Here is a 21,482-nt window from a genome sequence, read left to right on the forward strand (position 1 = left end):
GTCTCCAAATAAGGACAAGCTACAATAGATCTAGCTCTGATATCATGAAGGATTTAATGAGAAAAAATCTATAGATCCAGTAGAACACCTACATGCAAGAACCAATTACAAAGAAGAAAAAGACAAGAGAGGGCAAGGGTTTGGTTCTAAAAATATGCAAGAATATATTATCAGAATTGTTGGCTTGTTGGCTTGTATCTTCACCATGATAAAAATGCTAAGAACCTATTGTGAAAATCCAATTTTAAAATTGTGCACTTGGGGTTTCTATGTTTTTTGTTGCGGACTTTTCCCTAGAAAAGTCCTATTTTCACATATGTATGGTTGTTTTCATGATTTACCCTTTTGATTTTATAAAATCAATGTTCTAAAAGTTTCACACTCTAAAAGAAATTTGAAATTCTAAGTGGTGATCCTACAACCAAAGCAAGCAATAAAGAAGGCAAGATCTACAACCTATGTTGTCTCATAAGCCTATAGGATTTTCTTTGAGATACAATGTGATGGCACCTCTTGTCCTACTCAGAATTTGAGGGTTATAAGTGATGTTTTATGCATAATGATTTTCTATGGTTAGGATTTAACCTTGAATGAATTGTGGTCACCCATCAACTCATTAGATGCTTAGAAGATAAATGACTCCAAATGAATTTTAGGTCAATTTTAGCTAGAGTATTCTTGCTTTCTCAAAATCTCATAGAAAAAGGACATGTGACATACTTGACATAACATCTCAAGGAAAGGGCATTGGTGTAGTGATTGTGTGAGATAATGACAAGTGCCTAGCTTGTCCCTACTTCTAAGAATTTTCAACTATTGCTTGCGTGGTTGATTCCAACATTTCTATTAGCTGAAAATTGGGCCCAAGGTGATCACATGGTTAAGGTCTTAATTTTTTCATGGTGTGGAAATGTGACATAGTCAAGAGCCCAATGTTTTCTTAGTCACTATAGTTTAAATAAAATGGTTCATCTAGATTGCAAAGATGTGACATAGTTTGCAAGGAGTTATCACAGGGTTGCATGGTTAAGCATGGAGTTAGATTTTCAAATAAAGTGATCGTGTGAAAAGGGCATTCACTTAAGAGCACAAATATAGGACACATGGAGGAATTTAAAGGTAATGTTTATGTTTAACATAAATATTATGATAAAACAGTGTGATTGAGGTTAAAGTAATGCCAACTATAGTTTCACAACCTAAAAATCAAATAGTCAAAGTAATGGAGTGACTCAATAACTAGTTGTGATCACATGGTCGAAGGAGTAAAGATGGAGTGTTATGAGATAGTTGTGATGGTGCAAAATTGTCAGTAAAGGGAAATGAAATGCTTGATCACACAGTCATGAGGTTTGATTTGTAAAGAGAAATGTAAAGCATGACCTAGCAATCAAGGTTAAAAGATTGTGCAGAATTCTTTAATCATGTGATTGCACAGTTAAAGTTGCAGTCAAATAAGAGACTCTGAACAAGATAAAAATTTAAGATCCTATTTAGTAAGCTTTGATCACATGATCATGCGATTAGAAGATGAAGGATATAATCAAACCATAAAATGACAATAATCTTTGATCACACAATCGCATGGATCAAGATTACAATTAAGTGGCAACTAGCGGCCTAGTGAAGCCATTAAGTATGGTGCATAAGATCTTAGTCACATGGTCAAAAAGTTAAAACCTTAAGGTGAAAAGGAATCTGCATAGTAGAAAAATACTTAAGATCTTATAAAAAAGAATTCAATGTTCACATGGTCACTATAGTTAGCCTCTAGTTAAGGTTTGAGGCCCTGAAGGTGCGAAATGGCAACACATGGCACCGGGCCGTGTGAGCACCTAAGGTGGAGATTTTGGAAAATGAGATGGTGGCACATGGTGCCAACATGGATAGAGGTCTCCTGTGTGCTTACATGTCATTGGTGACTATTCATAGTGAACCACAGAGAGTGTCACGTGGCAAGGCTCGATCAACCAAGTTTGACCTGAATTGGAAAGTGGAGGAAAATTGCAGAATTCAAGAAAATAAAAAATTTATTCATTTCCTTTATTTTGAACATGCAAGCATTTTAAATAAATTTGGATTATTTTATATAGTTTCAACTTTATCATAAAATGAAATTTTTTCAAGATTTCAAGGTTTGATAACCAATTTTCAACCTACAACTTCGAATGGTTTCCCTTAGCATTTTTCTTAAGCAAGTATAGGACTATTATATATCATTAGAATGCTCTTGATGTCTTCTTTCTAGATATGCCATTAGATTTTTCATAGATATTAGCAGGAAGCAGTTATAATCAATTTTTTTTTTCCTTTGTACTCTTTTTCAACTACATTATGACATAAGTAGTTCAGATTTAGTTTATGATTGAATAGTTACATGGGTATGCGCCAAACTTGGAGAGATTCATTTTAGTAGTATTATTTTGCCTCCAAATTAGTTTGGTAAGGGTTTTGGAAATATTTTTCAAAAAATCATAAATTTTATCAGAAAGGGACTTTTCTTATCATTCTTTGAGATATTTTCAAAGTTTGTTGTGCAAAATGATGGGATTTGATCCAGTTTTCAGTTAAAGAGAGAAGAGAGAGGCTTGGCTTCTTAAACTAGACAAATGGCATCATCAAATTAGTTTTGGGATTCCTTCCTTCTTCTATATCTTTCTTTCTTCTCTCATTATGTAGAGGGTTCCAAACTATTGAGAAGAGCTCTAGTTGTGATTCCACCATCTTTCTTTAGCATTTCTCTCTTGTATGAACAACAAAAATTGGTCTTTTCAAAAGTACTATTAAACTCAATAGTTTATACATATATCTTATACAATGTTCCAATTTTAACACCTCTAGTAATCATCAAAGCATTTCTCACCATTTTGTATCCCACATTAAAAAAAACATGAATCTTTTTGTTTTCTCATAGATATTGAGCTTTTAATTTAGTTTAGGGACATGAAAGATGTCATTAACCCTTATTATTCTTTCATTAGGAAAGCAATTCTACTTTACCTTGATCAACAATATTTCAATGAGAATCATCACCCAATTACACTTTACCTACATCAAAATTCTTCATAGTAAAAAAACACTAGTCTTTATTAGAGACCATATGAAAAGATGCACTTGAGTCAATTAACCATACATCTTTACCTATGAGAGTTTCCAAAGATACAATGGATTCATCACAATATTCCTTCTCATACACATAGTTCAAGAATCAAATTTCTTATTTCATTCTTTGTAATCTTTACTAATGTGTTCACATGTACCAAAAAATTAGAAAATAACTTTGAACTTTCTAGAAGATTTGGATTTATTATGCTTGTCATTCTTCTTTTCTTTTTCCTTAGGTCTTCTACAAATAATCAAGGCCTCCTTTAAATTGATTGATACCTGCCTCCTCATCTCTTCAACATGAAAAGAACCCACCACTAATTTAGTATTCAAAAAAGAAAAAGTATTATTGATTATCATAACAAGTGAATATCATGAATCTAACTAGGAAAAAATTAAATTTGACATTTCTTCTAGACTTATCCATCTTGAAACCAATGGATGCTAATTATGTTAGATAACTAGGGGGTGAATTAGTTATGTGTAGTTATCCTATATTTCCTTCAAACTATTTGAGTACCAATAAAACTTTACAAACATCAATAGAAAACACTTAGTGGTCTGATCCAACTTATCATTTAACTCTTTCAACCAATTTACTCCAAATTGGTAACTTATTGTTCTTTGCATAATCGAATATAAGTGAAATAACTTAGTTATAACTGATCATTCACTTATTTGTTACCAAGTTGCAATAAAATGAAAAACGTGTAAAAAAATTGCAACATAGATAACAATCATACATTTGATATCATGGTTTTAATGTGGAAAGCCTATAAAGGAAAAAAAACCTAGGATTGACAACCCAAAATTTTCACTCTTCTAAAGTAAGCTGGGCTAGGAGACAACCTTGTTATAGGTTAAATACACATTGTTAATGTCACCTTGTTAGAGGATTTCACCAAAAAATCATCTAGACCTTATCAGTCCTTGATCCTATCTAAAGAATGGCTTTCTCTAACGGACTTACGAACACAACTAATAGGTGTTACCATATAGGATTTCACATACTTGTTAGGTCCACTCATTTTTTTGAGATTTTTTGCTACAATAGTTGGAAAGTAACAATTGAAATGATCTATTAACTACAAAAACTACCTTTTCTTGTTTAGATCTCTATTCTTTGAAAGTTCTCCTTATGATCTCTTACTCACTTGATTCACACCTTCATTTTTCACCAAGTTTGTTCCTATGTTTCCTCTTCTCTACTCAATTCACCTTGCTCTGTTCTTTTTCTCAATACTTCAGATTCACAACAACAATATATTCCTTAGCATCATAATCAACATAATCAACTTCCAACTAGGAACCAAAAATAATCTTGATCTCCTCCTTAAATAGTCATCTCTGAGCATCCATATTCTTCCATCTAATACTAGGGAAAAAGCACAAACATGTCTCACCAATTATAAAGAAAAAGAATCTCAAAACTTAAATTGTTCAATTTTAATTACATAAAAGTGGCATTTGTGATTAGAATTTGAAGATGATGTAACTGATGATATGCATAAAATTGGATGAAGTTTATGTGTATAATTTTTTTTTAAAATTTGAGAAAGAATTTTTCAATATTTTTAATTTTTTTAAATTACTGAAAATATAGAGTTGCATTCTTGCCAAACAAATATATGCAGATGATCATGTTTTGCTTTGATTTTGTAATATGTTGTAGTTGACATGTATATGCAGTGAATAAAAAATTTAATTTAATTTTCAATGTATATAAATGTTAAGTTATAATTGTACAAAGTCAAACTTATCATAAATTGATATGTTTTTCCCACCAAACTTTTCCTATCAAAACAACTTAATATTCTTGAAGAGGACTCTCTCATCTAGAGGTATATATAAATTTTTAATTTTTTCAACATGGTTTACTATTTTTTTTTCCTTTTTCAAAGTGACATCTTTTTGAATCTTAAAATACCTACTTCTAATATTTTAAAAATATTACATATTATAACTACTCAAAACATTATAAAATTTATATGACCATAATCTTGACTCCAAGATCTAAAAAGGTGTATTTTTAGTTTTTGAAGAAACTTAAATATTTAATGGAGAAATTAGCCTTAGAAGTGAGAGGTTATAAAAAACTCTATTTTTTGCTTCTGTGGTTGCCACATAAAGTTTCAGCCAAAACCCAAGGTGACTTTTTATACCCACTTACATGATCTCATATAAGAGAAACATTTTTCTTTATTAATTTTCAAATTATAGTTTTGGCCAAAAGTGTTACGGCCAAAATAGTTTTGGTTGTAACCATTTTTCCACCTTCATACTACGTTGATGCCCCTTGGCGCTACTTGGGTTCAACTGTAACACTTTTGGTCATAATGCTTTCAATTGTAATCATTTTTGCTAGAACCCCTTTAGATATCTTCAAGGGTGACTCAACTTTGTTCTTTTACCCACCACTTAATCACAATCATCAATCTTAGATTCAATGTACTTAACCACATAGAAAATAGAACTTTTTGCTCAACCTTATCCTTTTTCAATCTCCATCATCAGATCTTTATTGAATTTTCCCAACTGTAGATCTTGTAATAAAATTTGAATATAACCTTTGAACATATAGAACATTTTTAATTTCCAATATAATTCAACCTTGGATTCAAATTCTCCAAACTTGTTCTTCCAGTTGTTACTTGGTGACCATAGCATTTCAGTTGGGCAATATAGTACCATGTTAATACTAGACTTTCTTGGGCAATGTTGAGTTTTCGACTTAACTTTGCCAACTTATTGGTTAACATTGTAGTCACTCAAGAAATGTAATCCTTCTTCATTAACCTTGTACTTCAATGCTTTACAATATTACATAATTTTAAAATAATCAAACCAACATTATATTATCATTATCCAACTCATTCAAGTGCACTTTGAATACCATAATTATCAATTTAGTATTCAATATAATTCTTCAAATCCTCTTCATCAATAAAATTCTCTTCACCAATAAAATGATATGGAACTCTACCAAATTAGCATAATGTCTAGCCAACTAAGAGTTAACATCAACGACAACATAACAACTATTATGACTCTCTTACATACATTCATAGCATTAACAATTACATTATCCATTGGGGCTAGTGATCTCCCCCTTTTGCATTGATGGAAATAGATAACATATGATTTTACATTACAAAAAATTACATAAGATAATCAAATGTATGCATTGTCAACAATACAACTTTTCAGTTGTTTCTCTCCATATGCAGAATCTCCATAACTCACTTTGTATCCTTGTACCTTGCATGTACATTATACATAAGTTTCACCATAAGTTTCATCACAGTCATTTTGACAACTTCACAAATGTTCCTAAAGTGTGAAATTTTGCATCAAATCAACAAAGATATTACAATTCATCCATGAATTTATGCAACATGCATCTCACATAGTGAATTTTGGATAGGGACAGGAACCCAGTTTACCTCTTAGATACTCAAAAGAATCCTAAGGAAATGGATTAGTGAATTTGTATACAATATGTTCTTTAGACTTCACATATTCAAGCTTCATGTGTTTCTCTTATACTTTCTCTCTCAAGTAGTGATACTTGATTGGTACGTGCTTTTTTTTGCCTACATCACTACATTTTTTGGAATATTTATTGCACTAGTGTTATCAGAATAAATAGTAACAGGCTCAGTTACCTCTTCTTATATGCCTCTGATAGTTTTTTAATCCATACAATATTTGAACAATTGATTACAACAATAGCATATTTAGCTTCAGTAGTAGATTGTGAGATGTAGCTTTGTTTCTTGCTTGCCTATGTAACTAGTCTTTCTCCTAAAAAGAAAGCTCCACCACTTGTTCACTTTCTATCATCAACAATACCAGCCCAATCAAAATTTTTGTAGAATTTAAGATTAAACTCATCCTCTTGTTTATACCATAGGCCATAATCTTCAATTCTTTTTAGATGTCTAAATATCCTTTTCATAGAAGTCATGCGAGTCTCCTTTGGATTAGATGAGAACCTTGCAACAATTCTAACAACAAGTATAATTGATGGTCTACTATGTACAACACATTCTAACTTTCTAATCATAGATCTGTATTGAGTCTCATTTACCTTGCCAGTAAAATCCTCTTTTGATAATTTCACTCCAATCACCATAGGCGTACTGACTTTCTTAGACTCATCCATCCCAAATGTCTTCAATATTCTTTCACATACTTAGATCGAGTCACATATATACCTTTCTTTGTTTGAAGACTTGTAGGCCAATGAATTTTTTTATCTCACCAAATATTGACATTTCAAATTATGTACTCATCTGATAAGCAAATGTCTTAGTCAACATGCCATTCCTCCAAATATAATGTCATCAACAAATATTTCAATTGATACCATGTCTTTAGATTCATTTTCAAATATAGATTATTTCTTTAACTTGTTCTAGAAAATGCAATCTTAATTAGATAAGAATGTAACCTTTCACACTATTCTCTTAGTGCTTGTTTCAATCCATACAATGCCTTCTTTAGCTTGCAAACCATGTTCTTCTGATTAGGTTCAATGAATCCTTTAGGTTGTTCAATATAGACTTCTTCTTCAAGTATTCCATTCTAAAATGTAGATTTGAAATCCATTTGATATACTTTGAACTTCTTGTATGTAACATAAGCTCACAATGTTCTTACTCCTTCCAATCTTGCCACAGATGAAAAGGGATCACCATGGTCTATTCCTTCTTCTTGTGCGTAAACTTTGCAAATCAATTTTATCTTGTTCCTTACTAGTTCTCCATTCTCATTCAACCTATTTATAAAAATCCATTTGGTTTCTAACACATTCTTATCAACAGGTCTTAGTACTAATATTCATGTGTTGCTTTTCTCAATATGATCAATCTCCTCATTCATAAAATTTATCTAGTATTCATTACTCGATGCATCATTTACTATTCTTGGTTCAAAATCAGCAACCAAACAAGTATTGTCTCTTAACTTACTTCTTTTTTCTACTCTACCATTTTGATATCCAATTATTTGTTTAGCTAAATGATTCTTCCTCAAATATTTTGCCAATATAGGTTCATATCTTCGATCATCGTGATTTTCCTCGCTTGGTTGAGGTTCAACTTCCTTCTTGGGTTATTTTGTTTGGTGCATGGGCAAAGTGTTTTGTGACTTGGGTGTCATTAGTTGATGCTTGGTGGATTTTTTCTCTAACTTGGGAAATGTATTAGGTGCCTCTTCATAAACATATACAAAATTGTTGTTTTCTTTAGGTTCCTTCATTCTTTCCACATTGTTCCTTTCTACAAACTCATCTAACCTTAGATTTGCACTTTTAATCATTTTGTTAGTAGCTTTGTGGCCAGTCAGGTAAATAACTTAGTAATAAAGGATTGGAAATCCTTTCACATTGAATCCATGATTAGATAGAATCTTGTGTTTTCCTAAGAATATCACATTGACTTCATTTTATTTTGTCAAAGCGGGAGTGTAAGCTTGAGAGGGTGACTGAAAAGTGTATGGTCTGATTCCTCTTTAAGTCATTACAACTAAAACAAAAAAAGAATGTTGAAGGAAACTAAGCTAGGAACTGAAATGACATCTTATCTTAAAGCATAAATAGTAAATCTATCTATGCACCTATGTTGTAGGAATAGTTCAATGATTATGTTATCAATGGCTGCATGAACAACAGAAGTCTACTTTACAAAGAAACAAACAAGGAAATGTAATCTATTCTAACAAAGTAGTTCACTCACCAAGTGGGCCCCCTTGGATGAGTGAATAGAAAAGACAATCAAGACAGAAGGTGGAAACTTGAACTTTGTATTCTATTCATTCATAGTAAGAGATTACATTTGATTAAAATAACAAGATTACATACTATTGATATGAACAAACAATCTATTCTATCTTCCTCCTGGTCCAAAAACTTCTTTCAAAGCTACATTGGACATTATTTAAAGGAAAACTATAACAACTTCCTACTTCCATGATCACTCCATCAACGAGGATCAATTACAGATCATAAAGTTTACAACAGAAATATCATTAACTACAATTTAACTTCTCAAATAATATAGCAAGTTGAGGAAGCTATATTCGTGAGCTGCCATAATAGAAATCACACAATAATCTGCTTGTTGTGGTGATTCATCAATTTGGTCAGTTTTGACTTAGCGTTGAAATGCTAACTTTGAATATGTGTGACAAGTACCTACAAAACTTTGAACGCAACAACTTCCACATACATATATATTCATTTCATCATCAATGTTAGAAAATGTATAATTTTCAACCTATCACTCTTTGCAAATCTTATGGTTATAGGAAGGAATCTACCAAACATAGCATGGATGAGGAAATATTTGTCAACATGTAATATTCCTTCATTAAACCATAGAAGTCCATAAAGTCAAGAAAAAATAGCATATATGAACTATATATAATTCAATCTTTATGTCTTAACATATAGATAATATATTCATACAACATAAGTTCCTTTGCTTAAACCATAGTGTCATAAAATGTTTCTGCAAGATAATTGTCTAAAAACAAGATAAAAGGTTCTTGAAATAATGGCCTTTTAGAGGCTCGTCATTTTTTTTGAACATTTATAAGTGTTGCACTTAGATGAATAACCAAGGAATATACCTTCATCTCCCTTAACATCAAATTTACCATTCCTTGTATCCTTATGGATGTAAAACCTACTTCCAAATATTTTGAAACAACTTACCATAGATGTGTGTCTATACAAGAGTTCATAAGGAATTTTTTTTGTTCCTTCCTTCAAATTAACTCGGTTAAGAGTGTAAAGAGCAGTGGTAATTGCTTCTCTCCAAAATATTTGAGAAACCTTCTTCTCAATCATCAATGTTCTTGCATAATCCACAATTGACCTATTTCCTCTTTCAACAATCCCATTTTGTTGTGGCATTCTCAGTGTAGATAATTGTCTCTTTATACCATTTTTTAGCACAAAAGTTAGTAAATTCAATAGAAATGAACTCACCACCTCTATCAAACCTTAAACATTTCAAAGATTTACTAGTTTCCTTTTCAACTCTAGCTTTATACCATTTGGACATATCAAGAGAATGTGATTTCACCTTCATGAACATAATAGTCATCATTCTTAAATAATCATCAACAAATCATATGAAATATTTGTCACCATAATAACTACTAACACCAATAAGACCACATAGATAAGTTTGCACCAATTACAAGATATCATTTGAAGTGTGTGTTTTTTCTTAAAAATCTTGACTTTGTCATCTTACCTAGCTAACATTCTTTATGCATAGCATTCTCATATTTTTGCAAATTTGATAATCCTTTTAGTCTTTCTTTACTACTAATTTTCTCCATGTTATCAAAGTTCACATGACGCAACCTGATATGCCATAGCCACAAATCCTCAATTTTAGAAAATAAACATGTATCTATAGTTGGATCAAGATAAAATAAGTCACCTTTTTTTTGCATTCTATTCCAATCAAATTTCCCTCATCATCATAGATCTTTACCTTTATATTCTAAAATTCTATCTTGTGACCTAAATTATTCAGTTGTGCGACACTCAAAAGATTATACTTGATTCCTTGAACCCAATAAGAATCATCACATCTTATTCTATCATTCAACATTAGCGATCTTTTACCTTTCACTAAGCATGGAACATCATTACCTAGATTAAGTTTTCCACCATCATAAATTTCTTCAAATTTATCAAACTTACTTAGATCACTAGTCATGTGATGTGAGCATCCACTATCAATAATCCATGAGTCATTCTTACTCACATGTGAAATAAAGGCATTTTCACTTTTAGACCTTTCTCTATTTGGATCTTCTTTAACTGCAACTAAACCATATCAACTATTTCTTTGTCATCATAAAAACTAGACTCAGTATGCTCTTCCTCAACAATGTAGAAAAATTTCTTCCCTTTTTCTTTGTAATCGTTATTCTTCCTATACTTGAAATATGTCTTGTCATTTCTATTGTTCTTGCTTTTGTTTAGACATTTAGAAAAAAAGTGACCAAACTCATTACATTTGAAATAGATCAAGGGAAATTTACCTTTGTAATTACCTTTACTTCTTGACAACCTTCTTACAAGAAATGCTTCAAGTTCATCCAGATCATCTTCAGATCCATATTCACTTTAATCTTTACTTTTCTTTTCATTCATTGAATTGTTGATTGTTGGTGAGGGCTTAGGTCCATTTTCCACTGTAATCATACTGTTATCATATTTTTTCAAGTCAAATTTAGTTAACCTACCAACTAGACCATCTAGAGTCAAATCCTTATTAAGAATAGCTCTAATTTCTTGAATCACAGAGACCTTAATAACATAAATGGGCCAAAGAGTTATAAGAGATTTAGTTACAATTTTAGAATCATTGATGGTTCCTCTTACATCTTTGATTACACTAACAACCTCTTTAATTATGTTCACATATTGTATCATGTTCTCACCTTCTTTCATTCTCATGTCATCAAACTTACCTTTTATAATTTGTTCTTTGTCTCATAGCACATTATCATCTCCACCATGCACAAGTGTCAATTTATCCCACATCTATGTAGTAGTAGTGTAGTTATTAATATCATCAAACTTAACATCATTGAGTGCATATGAAATCTCAATCATCAAGCAATTGTGATTCATCTTCTCATTCATTTGTTTCATAGTTATGGGACCAGCAAGTGTCTAATGCCAAATAGATGAAACATCATTATGTCTCTCAATGCTAAGAAGTTTTCCCTATTTAGCATTGATACCTGTCTCTTATACATATTTGATCTTTAGCTTAAGTTCCTTTAAACATATCTCTCTAGGGAATTGTGATCTGATACCAATTGTTAGATAAATGGGGGGGCAAGTTATGTCGAGTTGTCCTATAGTCCCTTCAAACTATTTCAGTACCAACAGAACTTTACAAAAATCAATAGCAAGCACTCGATGATCTCTTCCAACTTATCATTTAAATCTTTCAACAAATTTACTTCAAATAGTTAACTTATTGTTGTTTGCATAACTAAATACTGGTGAAATACCTTAGTTATAACTGACCATTCACTTAGTTGTTGTTGAGTTGCAATAAAATGAAAACCATGTAAAATACCTTGCAACACCAATAATATTCACAGATTTGACACCATGGTTTGAATGTGGAAACCTTGTAAAGGGACAAACCACCTAGGACTGACAACCCAAATTTTCACTCTTCTAAAGTGAGCTCAGCTATGAGCTAAGATTGTTACTGCTTACATACACATTGTTAATGTGACCTTGTTAGAGGATTTCACCAAAAGATCACTTAGAACTTATCACTCCTTGATCATGTCTAAAGAGTGGCCTTCTCTAAAGGATTTACAAACACCACTAATCAATGTACCATATAGAATTTCACAAACTTGTTAGGTCAACTCATTTTTTTGAGATTTTCTACTACAATGGTTAGAAAGTAACAGTAGAAATGATTTGTTAAATATAGAAACTACCTTTGCTTGTTTAGATCTCTATTCTTTGCACTTTCTCCTTTTGATATCTTACTTAGCCAATTCATACCTTCACTTTTCACGAATTCTTCTCCTCTCTTTCCTCTTCTCTTCTTAGTTCACCTAGCTCCATTCTTAGAAACATAATCAACATAACCAGCTTCCAACCAACAATCAAAAAACTATTTTGATCTCCTCCTTAAATAGTCTTCTATGAGCTTCCATATTCTTCCATCTAATACTACTTAGTCACAATCATCAATCTCAGATTCAATGTACTTAAACACATAGAAAGTATAACTTTGTGCTCAACCTTATCCTTTTTCAATCTCCATCATTGGATCTTTATTGAATTTTCCCTATCATAGATCTTGTAAAAAGTTTCAAATGCAACCTTTGAACATCTAGAACATTCATAATTTCCAATATAAGTTTGCCTTGGATTCTAATTCTCCAAACTTGTTCTTCTAGTTCTTACTTGGTGAACATAGCATTTCACTTCTAGGCAACATAGTACTTGGTCAATACTATATTTTCTCATGCAATACTGAACTTCCAACTTAACTTTGGCAACTACTCAGTTAACAATGTACTCACTCATAAAATATAGTCTTCCTTCATTAACCTTGTCACTCAGTTAAGATTGAGTACTTCAATGCTTTACAACATTACATTATTGTAAACCAATCAAACATAAATTACATTATCACTATCCAAGTCATTCAAGTTCTTTTTTAATACCATACTTATCAATTCAATCTTCAACATAGTTTCTTCAAATCCTCTTCATCAACCAAATGATATGGCACTTTATAGAATTAGCATAATGTCCAGCCAACTACGACTTGACATCAATGATAACATAACAATTGTTATGACTCTCTTAGATATATTCATAGCATTACCAATTACATTATCAGTTGGGGCTAACAAATTATTTTTTGAACATATTCAATTCTTAAGGAATATATAATTACTTCCACAAGAAAAATCTCACTAAATGTATTCCATAATTTACTTGTTGATGTCTCTCACTAATCAAAGTATATTTTTCCATTTATAAAATATGATTAGAATCTTGGTTATATGGTCCACAACATCATATTTAGTAGCCTTATTTAGATTTATAGGTCTCAATACATTCTCATTGACAACATTCTTTATATCTATGCCTATTAATTCATCTTCTATCTTTAGATTCCACACTTCAAAATTATTTTGAAAAAATTTCTCCACCTCTATTCTCCCTAAAGAGATTACTATTTTAAAATTCCTACAATAACATCACATAATAACGTCTACACAAACTCCCACTCAAATCTAGATTTGTTCCAAAATATCTAATGATCCACAACTAAACCAAGGTTGATTAAGCTCTAATACCACTTGTAAATAAATTAAGTTAGTGGAACAACTTCATACACTAACTTTGAGAAGAGGGTTACACAAAATATTTATCAAATCTTTACAAAAATAATAGAAACTTAATATAAGAGAGCATACATAGCATGCCTACTACAAAAAGTTTATTTATATGGGGAAATTTTTTTTTGGAGGAAAACCCTAGACTCCAATAGTTGTCCAATATATCATTCATAAATCAATAAAAATGAATATACTTTTATAGAAATTTCTTATAAGAGTATCACCAATGTAGATGTTGTTGGAAACAACGATTAAAACAATTATGTTGTCATTGATGCCAAACCTTATTGGTAAGATAGTTTTCTATTTGATCATGATTTATGAAGAGGATTTGAGAAGTTCATCATAACAAAAGCAGCTAGAGGAAAGGATGAGCTGTGAGAAGAAACTACAAATGGGCACTTGATTAGTTAGACTTTGAAAAGATAAAGTGATTATTTAATCATGATGCAAGTGAAGAAAACATTTAGGTTGAAGCCTTGAAGAAGTGATCAAAGATTTCCCAAATACATAGGCTTGACTGAGCAACGGAGAAGAAGATTAAGGAAATTGTAAAACATTTTGAGTGATGCTAGTGTTGACCAAGTGCTAGTACAACCTGAGTAGAAATAGTGTTGATCGACCATTAGTATTGATTGGGTGTTAACATATGTGTTGAACAAGAAAGTTAGTAGTGATTGAGTAATCCAACAATGATCGAGTGTCAGAACAGAGTGTTGGCTGAGGGACAACATTTTGATAGTTTATGAGAAAATTTTGATTTCTAGTTGACATAGTTGATTTCTTGGAATATGTAAAGCATGTTGAAGATAAAGATGGATGGCTTGGAACATTTAAATCAAGAAAAACTATGTTTAAATGTTTCTATGCAAGGATTCAAGGAGAAGTTTGGAGAAGTTTCTAGAACATAAAAGAAGAGATGAAATATTGGAAGGATTCAATGAATCTAACCAAACCCTAAAATCAACGGTGATGATTAAGTGGCAAAAGATCATAATTACCTATTTAAGGAGGCATAAGAGCTAAGCTTATGTGTGTACAAGTAGGTGTGAAGACCTAGCAAGGTTGGAGAAGTTGTTGATGCTATTGATTGGTGAACTTAAGCAAAAGCCTAAGAAGAGTTGAGAAGAGGTGAAGAGTTATTTCGTGAAGGCCAGTCAGTGGATCAATATTTGAGACAAATTGAGATCTGTATTTTTAAAGTGTTTTGCATTGTCTAGATCAAAACCTGCTATTACTTTCTAACCATTATATCACTATTGAAATCCTTTAATCAGGGTTGACCTAACAATCATATGTAAATCCTTTAATCAAGGTGGAATTATAATGGAATGTTCTAAAGCCCTCTAACAAGGCCACTCCTAGCAGGGTGATTAAATCCTTTAACAAGGTTATATTTAACAGTAATCCTGCAACCTTTAATAGGGTTGGCTCGTAATAGAGCTCACTTTAGAAGAGTGAAAGATTGGTTACATGTTGCTAGTGGTTTTTCCCAAATTGGGTTTCCATGTTAAATCCTAGTGTAAAATTTGTGTGGATGTAATTTGTGATGATTTACTATTAATTTTTACATTCTACAAGTATTTTATATTTAGGATAGTGGACTACTAGTTTATGTTACTAAAAATTTACTATAGAGGCCAAGCTAATGGGTGTTAAGGTCTAAAGTTGTTGATGTGTTTGTTTGTTCAATTAGTATATCTAGACCTTCGATAATTGATTCACATACACCCCATTTCCCCCCTCTCAGTTGTTCTAAACATTCTAACATATATAGAGGAAAATCAAGAAATATTAAATTCCTACACATGACTTATGTTCACACAACTAACATATAATAAATAAAATACATGAAAATGTGAAACAATATTACAAAAGCATGGGCTAAAAATTACCTAAAAAGTGGTACCCATATTATTTCCAACCAAATATGTCAATTCATATGCAAAAAATACACCAACATGTTTTTATATTCTCTAGTTTTGGAGACTCGACTTATGGAGGCCATAACTTTTGAATTGCATTTCATATTGACAAATAGTCTAGAGTATTGAAAATATCACATCATCCTCTATCAAGTCATAACCATCAATGCTAGTAAGAGACACTTTCAGACCATTTAAAATCCTTTGAGGCCTTAAAAATTAACTTTGTAAAATTTATTCATGAACTTCAAAACCACTAAAATTAATATCTTCAAATCTAAACATGGTCTTGCAACAAACACTCAACATTGTTCTTATCTAACTTATTCAAAGCTTTGGAAAAAATTTAGGATCCTTAATATAAATAGTAACCTTGTGTAAATGCATGGTTGAGACATCATTTTCTAACAATATTCAAGTTACTTTTTCCATGATTCCTCAGAGATTTTCATTAAATTGTCTGATTAATTTAATAATAAAATAAAAAACCATAGTCCTATATAATTGAAAGGTGAATATCACCTTTCTAAAATGAAATCCCTTAATTTCCTACCTATATATATATAAATGATGTATCCTAAATAATAGATTCATTATGTTCAAAGATCCACTTGTTAAGATTCTATTGTCATGTGTATTAATGTATTATGTCCAAGACATGTGTGATGATCTCCACATGTTCCTTCTAGAACTTTATAAAAATGATATTTATTTTTTAGTACATAGTAATGGAGGAGTTGGTGAAGCATTGCAACATATTATTAATCACAAGCATGACAATCAATGGAACATAGGTTAGGCCACAAGGAATTAAAAAATCATTAATGTAGTCTCTGCTTAGTTTTGAATGTAATTTTCTGAATACCTTTGGAAGAACTACTATGGTGATATTGTTATTCAATGTCAATATTTATAAATAATTACCATAAATCTAGCTTAATAAATCATGAATGCATGGAAGAGGATATTGATTCTATATCATGATCTTTTATAGTGCTTGATAGTCAATGCAAATGAACCACTTTCCCTCTTTCTTTAATGAAATGACTATCAAACGACCACATGAATAAAATATAATCTCAAAATTTCTCTAATCAATAAACAATAAGATTTAATTTTGCGCTTCATCATTTTCCTAAATAAACCTTCAACACAAAGGGGTAGTTTTAAGAGAGCATATATGAATTGAATATATAACGTGTCACCATGCAATATGTGGAATATTATTGTGCTTCTCAAATACATTTATATACTACTAAAATACATTTTCAAGAAATTTTGAATTGTTGGGGAGGTAGTATGTCTCTTGCAAATCACTAATAAACAAGACACATGATTAAATTAAATAATGTTCACTCTTGCATTATGTGTTGAATGTTCTATCCTAGTAGGGAATTAGAATAAACATCCTCAATGCCATTATAAGTTTCTCTTCATATATAAGCAATTAACAAATAAATGATTGGATTGCCCCTTGAAAGGAGTTTTAATCTTGGAGGTCTATTTAAGTTAGTGTACGTGGTGTGTTGTTCTTCCAAGTTATGTGATAGGTTTTCAAATTTACATGAAAATATCTTGGTTTTTTTTTAATCTCTAAGTATTCATTATATATACATGTGTAAAAGATAGAAAACCATTTTTTTTCCTTCTCTCTCGCTACTATTTTATCCTTTCCAAGATATATATATCTAGTAACTCAAAGGTGAACCAAACAAATAAAACTACTTTTGTTATTGTGAACCTATTGTACTAGTATGTGAAAACATGGCTCTAGTTCCAACCATATATGTTCCAACAATTTATTGGGAGGAAACTACTCATGCAAAAGATCAAGTTCATAGTTTACAGAAAATATTAATCAAGCATGGTAAATCAATCACACAATCAAATGATTATGATATGATGGTGGTTTGTATAGATCATTGCTAGAAATGAGAATTCTTACAAACTTGAAAAGAGGAACTCGTAAAACTAATTTCTCAATATTACTTAATATCTTCTAACAACAAACATTTTAATGGGAGAGGAATGCAAATCAATAGAGTATAATATAGTCAAAAAAAGGAAAATAAGGCATATCATTTGTTTTAGACCATCTACTTCTAGTTGTCCTACGAATTGCACTCCTTAATTTTCTTAGCATTATTTTACATGGTTGCAATATGTCTTTGTATCAAGCTATTTGAGTCACTTGATGCCTCACATGTGATTATGCTTGTTCATGCACATAGAAGATGTGTGGATTTTATTATGGTGGCATGTGATGGAAATGATTTTAAAAAGTATATGTTAGGCACAGACACTTTTGCGAAGAGTGTACAATATGATGCACGTGTTAGGATTATGTTGTTTTGTGTGGTTGCTCTTATATCTCCTTACAGGGTCCATTACTTTATATGGGCCTTCTATCATATTTTTCAATGTCTAAATATCTACTTTACATGTATTTTTGTAAGTGCTACACTTTTGACGATGTGTAATTGTTTTAGTATTCAAACACTTCTTAATGTGAAGGAAGAATAATGACATAACTTGCATGCCTTTGTCATTTGTAATTTAACTTCTATTACTGTTATCATAAAATATTTTGATACATACACATACACATACACACAAACAATGTATTTGTTCTAGAATTGATATTACATGATCTAGTCCTCCCAACTCACATAATTTCAAAGAACATATCATGCCAGCATCATTGTGACATTAAGTTATTTACCTAACACACAAAAAAATATATTAAAAAACCACCCAATTTTTACCATCTTTAAAAATAAAATAAAAAACTTAAAAAAATCCCACACTTGGAAGAATCACTCTCACCTTTATAAATTTGAAACGAAAAGTCCCCTCAATTTTCCACTATTAAACAACTCATTTTTAAGAAATTCAAATCCACATGTCTCTCTCATTCACTTTAGAACACATCAAATAAAGTCTGTTTCTACAAACCAATCATTCCGGGCCCTCTCATGTCAAGGCACAACAACCATATGTTAGATTTAACTTGTGATTGCATTCATGTACTCACCAATATATGTAGTTATACGGTTATGATGTAATTTGGGCATATGGATTTCAGCGACGGGTCATATGGGGACTGGGGCCGTAGCGACCATTCATGTGAAATTTCATAATAAAGGCCGACAAGTAGGTGACATAAAATGACCGTGATATATGGACTAATTTCACCACTCTTACATTAAATAAAATAAAAGCAACATCTCTTTCAAAGGAAAAAGATGTCCTCAAATCGATATTTTACTCACCTAAATATGATCATAATGTCTGTCAATGCCCACCAACATGTCATCAAATTTTTCAATATTTCGGACAGAAATTAAGCATAGTAAATTAAATAATAATAATCGTGATATTGAAAAGGAAACTGACCTTTCATTAGAGTGTTACATAGATTGATTGATTAATGAATCTAATAAATAAACATGCATATTATTTGAGATGGTAAAGTCTAAAGTTGCATATACGAATATTGAATGATTCAATACTGAATTCAGAAATCAATTATTAAACTCAATTTTAGGAGTTTAAGGGTTTTAGATTTAGGAATGACGTGGAAGAATTATTTTCCATAACGTATACATTTCTCTGTTGTCTTATTATAGCTTTGTTAGCTTTTGGATATATATATATATATATATATATCAAAGCTAGCATATTAATAGTACTAGTGACTTTTAGTATATAGATAGCAACACACAACTTGCCTCTATAAAAAAAAGGTAAAGTTCAAAGTATCAATGGTAACAATGAAGTCATGCAACAAAGTAATAAAAATAATAAAGTGCCTATGCCATGCAAGGTAGGTAAAAGTTCTTAAGCCAACTAGGTTGGTCAAAAAGCAAGAAACTAATTTCTACCCAATTGCTTCGACAGCAATGTGGATGTCCACTCTTCCTTAAGGAACTAGAAGACGTCTTTGTAGTCTTCATCTGGCTTCAACTTAGTTCCAAACATCTTTTCATGTAGAACACAGAGGGTCACTGAACAGGCATGCATAACTTTGATAGCAAACTTATTCGAGTCTTCAATTCACCTGTTGAAGTCATCAACCTCTCTTCTTAGCTCCTGAAGCATCATTTCTTGCTTCTCAATCTTGTCCTTCATCTTTCCCAACAACCCACTAGGAGCCAAGCCACCAGTCTCCTTAGTCGCCTCCATAAAATAAACCTGCACAACATAGGGGTAGGGATTAGAGGGGTAGGGTTTTTAGTCTCGATCTCTAAGTGGGAGGGAAAGGGGGTATTCTTGACATCAGAGGGAGAGGGGGAGTCTAAGGACTTACTTAAGGAATGGCTAGAAATTTCCTCAACAGAGTTAGCCATAGTATTACCAGAATCTGACCCTTCAACCTTTTTCAAGGCTTATTTACATTTTTCCTTAGCAAGTCATTTAGACCTACAGGCCCCAGGGGTTTTAATAAAGTCACCCAACTCAACACTAAAAACCTCTCTCTTTCCTTTCTTTGGGGATTTGGCAAGTTCACTAGATTTTTCACTAGGATCAAGCGAGGACGATTCCATTTTGGGCCTTTTCTTGCTAGCTTGGGAAGGGCCAACCTCATGGGACCCAAGGGGAGTGGCAGTGTGAGTAACAATGGGTTCAATGACTAGCAGGCAGAGTGCATAGTAAAAGTTATACAGCCTAAATATTAACCCTTGATGCAAAATGACATTTTCCTTGCCTTTCTGATTAGCCTCTTTCTTTCAATAAAATGAAGTAGGTAAAACAAATGGAAATTAAGGCTTTGTGGCGCAAATGATTCAAAAAAGGTAGAGGGTAAAAGTAGTAAATAGTAAACTTGTCTTTAAGGGTGAGGTACTTCATTACAATGTAGCAAATATCTTTCTATACACCCGATAGGTCTTCTCTGGTGAACCCACCTTGTTTCTTGATTGATTCCTTTGGGGAATGAAGAATTTCTTTAGAGCATCATAGTCAGATGTCTAACTCATCCTTTTCCATTTTCTCCCCTGCATGGCTAGGCTCGTGGCCTTCAAAATGACCTCTTGATTCACCTCAAATGTTAGGCCTCTCACTATAACCTTCCTATCATTCCAAGATGACACAAATTGTTTCAAAATATTTTCATCATCCCCACCAAACACACATTCCATGAACTGTAATATACCTCCTTCCTCGCACACAAGCATAGCATTTGCATTGTTGTTGAAGGCATTGTCAATCCTATTAGGCTCAATGCGGAGCTTGTTGCCACCCATGGTCTCTAGCTTGAAAAACTTGGAGAAATGTAGAAAATGGTTAGTTTTCAGAGCAAAGAAAATAAAATACAAAAGGCCCTTTTTAATATGGTCGTAACCTTTCCTTTTATTTTCATGATGACATCGACAGGAGTACTTGATGAATAAGTAGTCCAACTGGTCATACTCGTCCAAAACCTTGAATTTGTAAAGATGCTTAGTACACAAGTAGCCTTTGTAATTTAAGGCAATGTTGTAAAAATGAATACCCAAAATCACCAAAATCTTTCCATAATGATATGAGATC

General features: G+C 31.7%; 1 pseudogene; it reads right to left on the reverse strand.

Annotated features, from left to right (window-relative positions):
• LOC149539493 (E3 ubiquitin-protein ligase APD2-like) overlaps nucleotides 1–21,196 on the reverse strand; it is a 55,441-nt pseudogene extending 34,245 nt beyond the window's left edge.
• Between the last annotated feature and the right edge of the window lie 286 nt (nucleotides 21,197–21,482).

Source organism: Cupressus sempervirens, chromosome 9, assembly GCF_028749045.1.
Source record: "Cupressus sempervirens isolate cs-2001-9-10 chromosome 9, ASM2874904v1, whole genome shotgun sequence".
Classification (NCBI taxonomy): domain Eukaryota; kingdom Viridiplantae; phylum Streptophyta; class Pinopsida; order Cupressales; family Cupressaceae; genus Cupressus; species Cupressus sempervirens.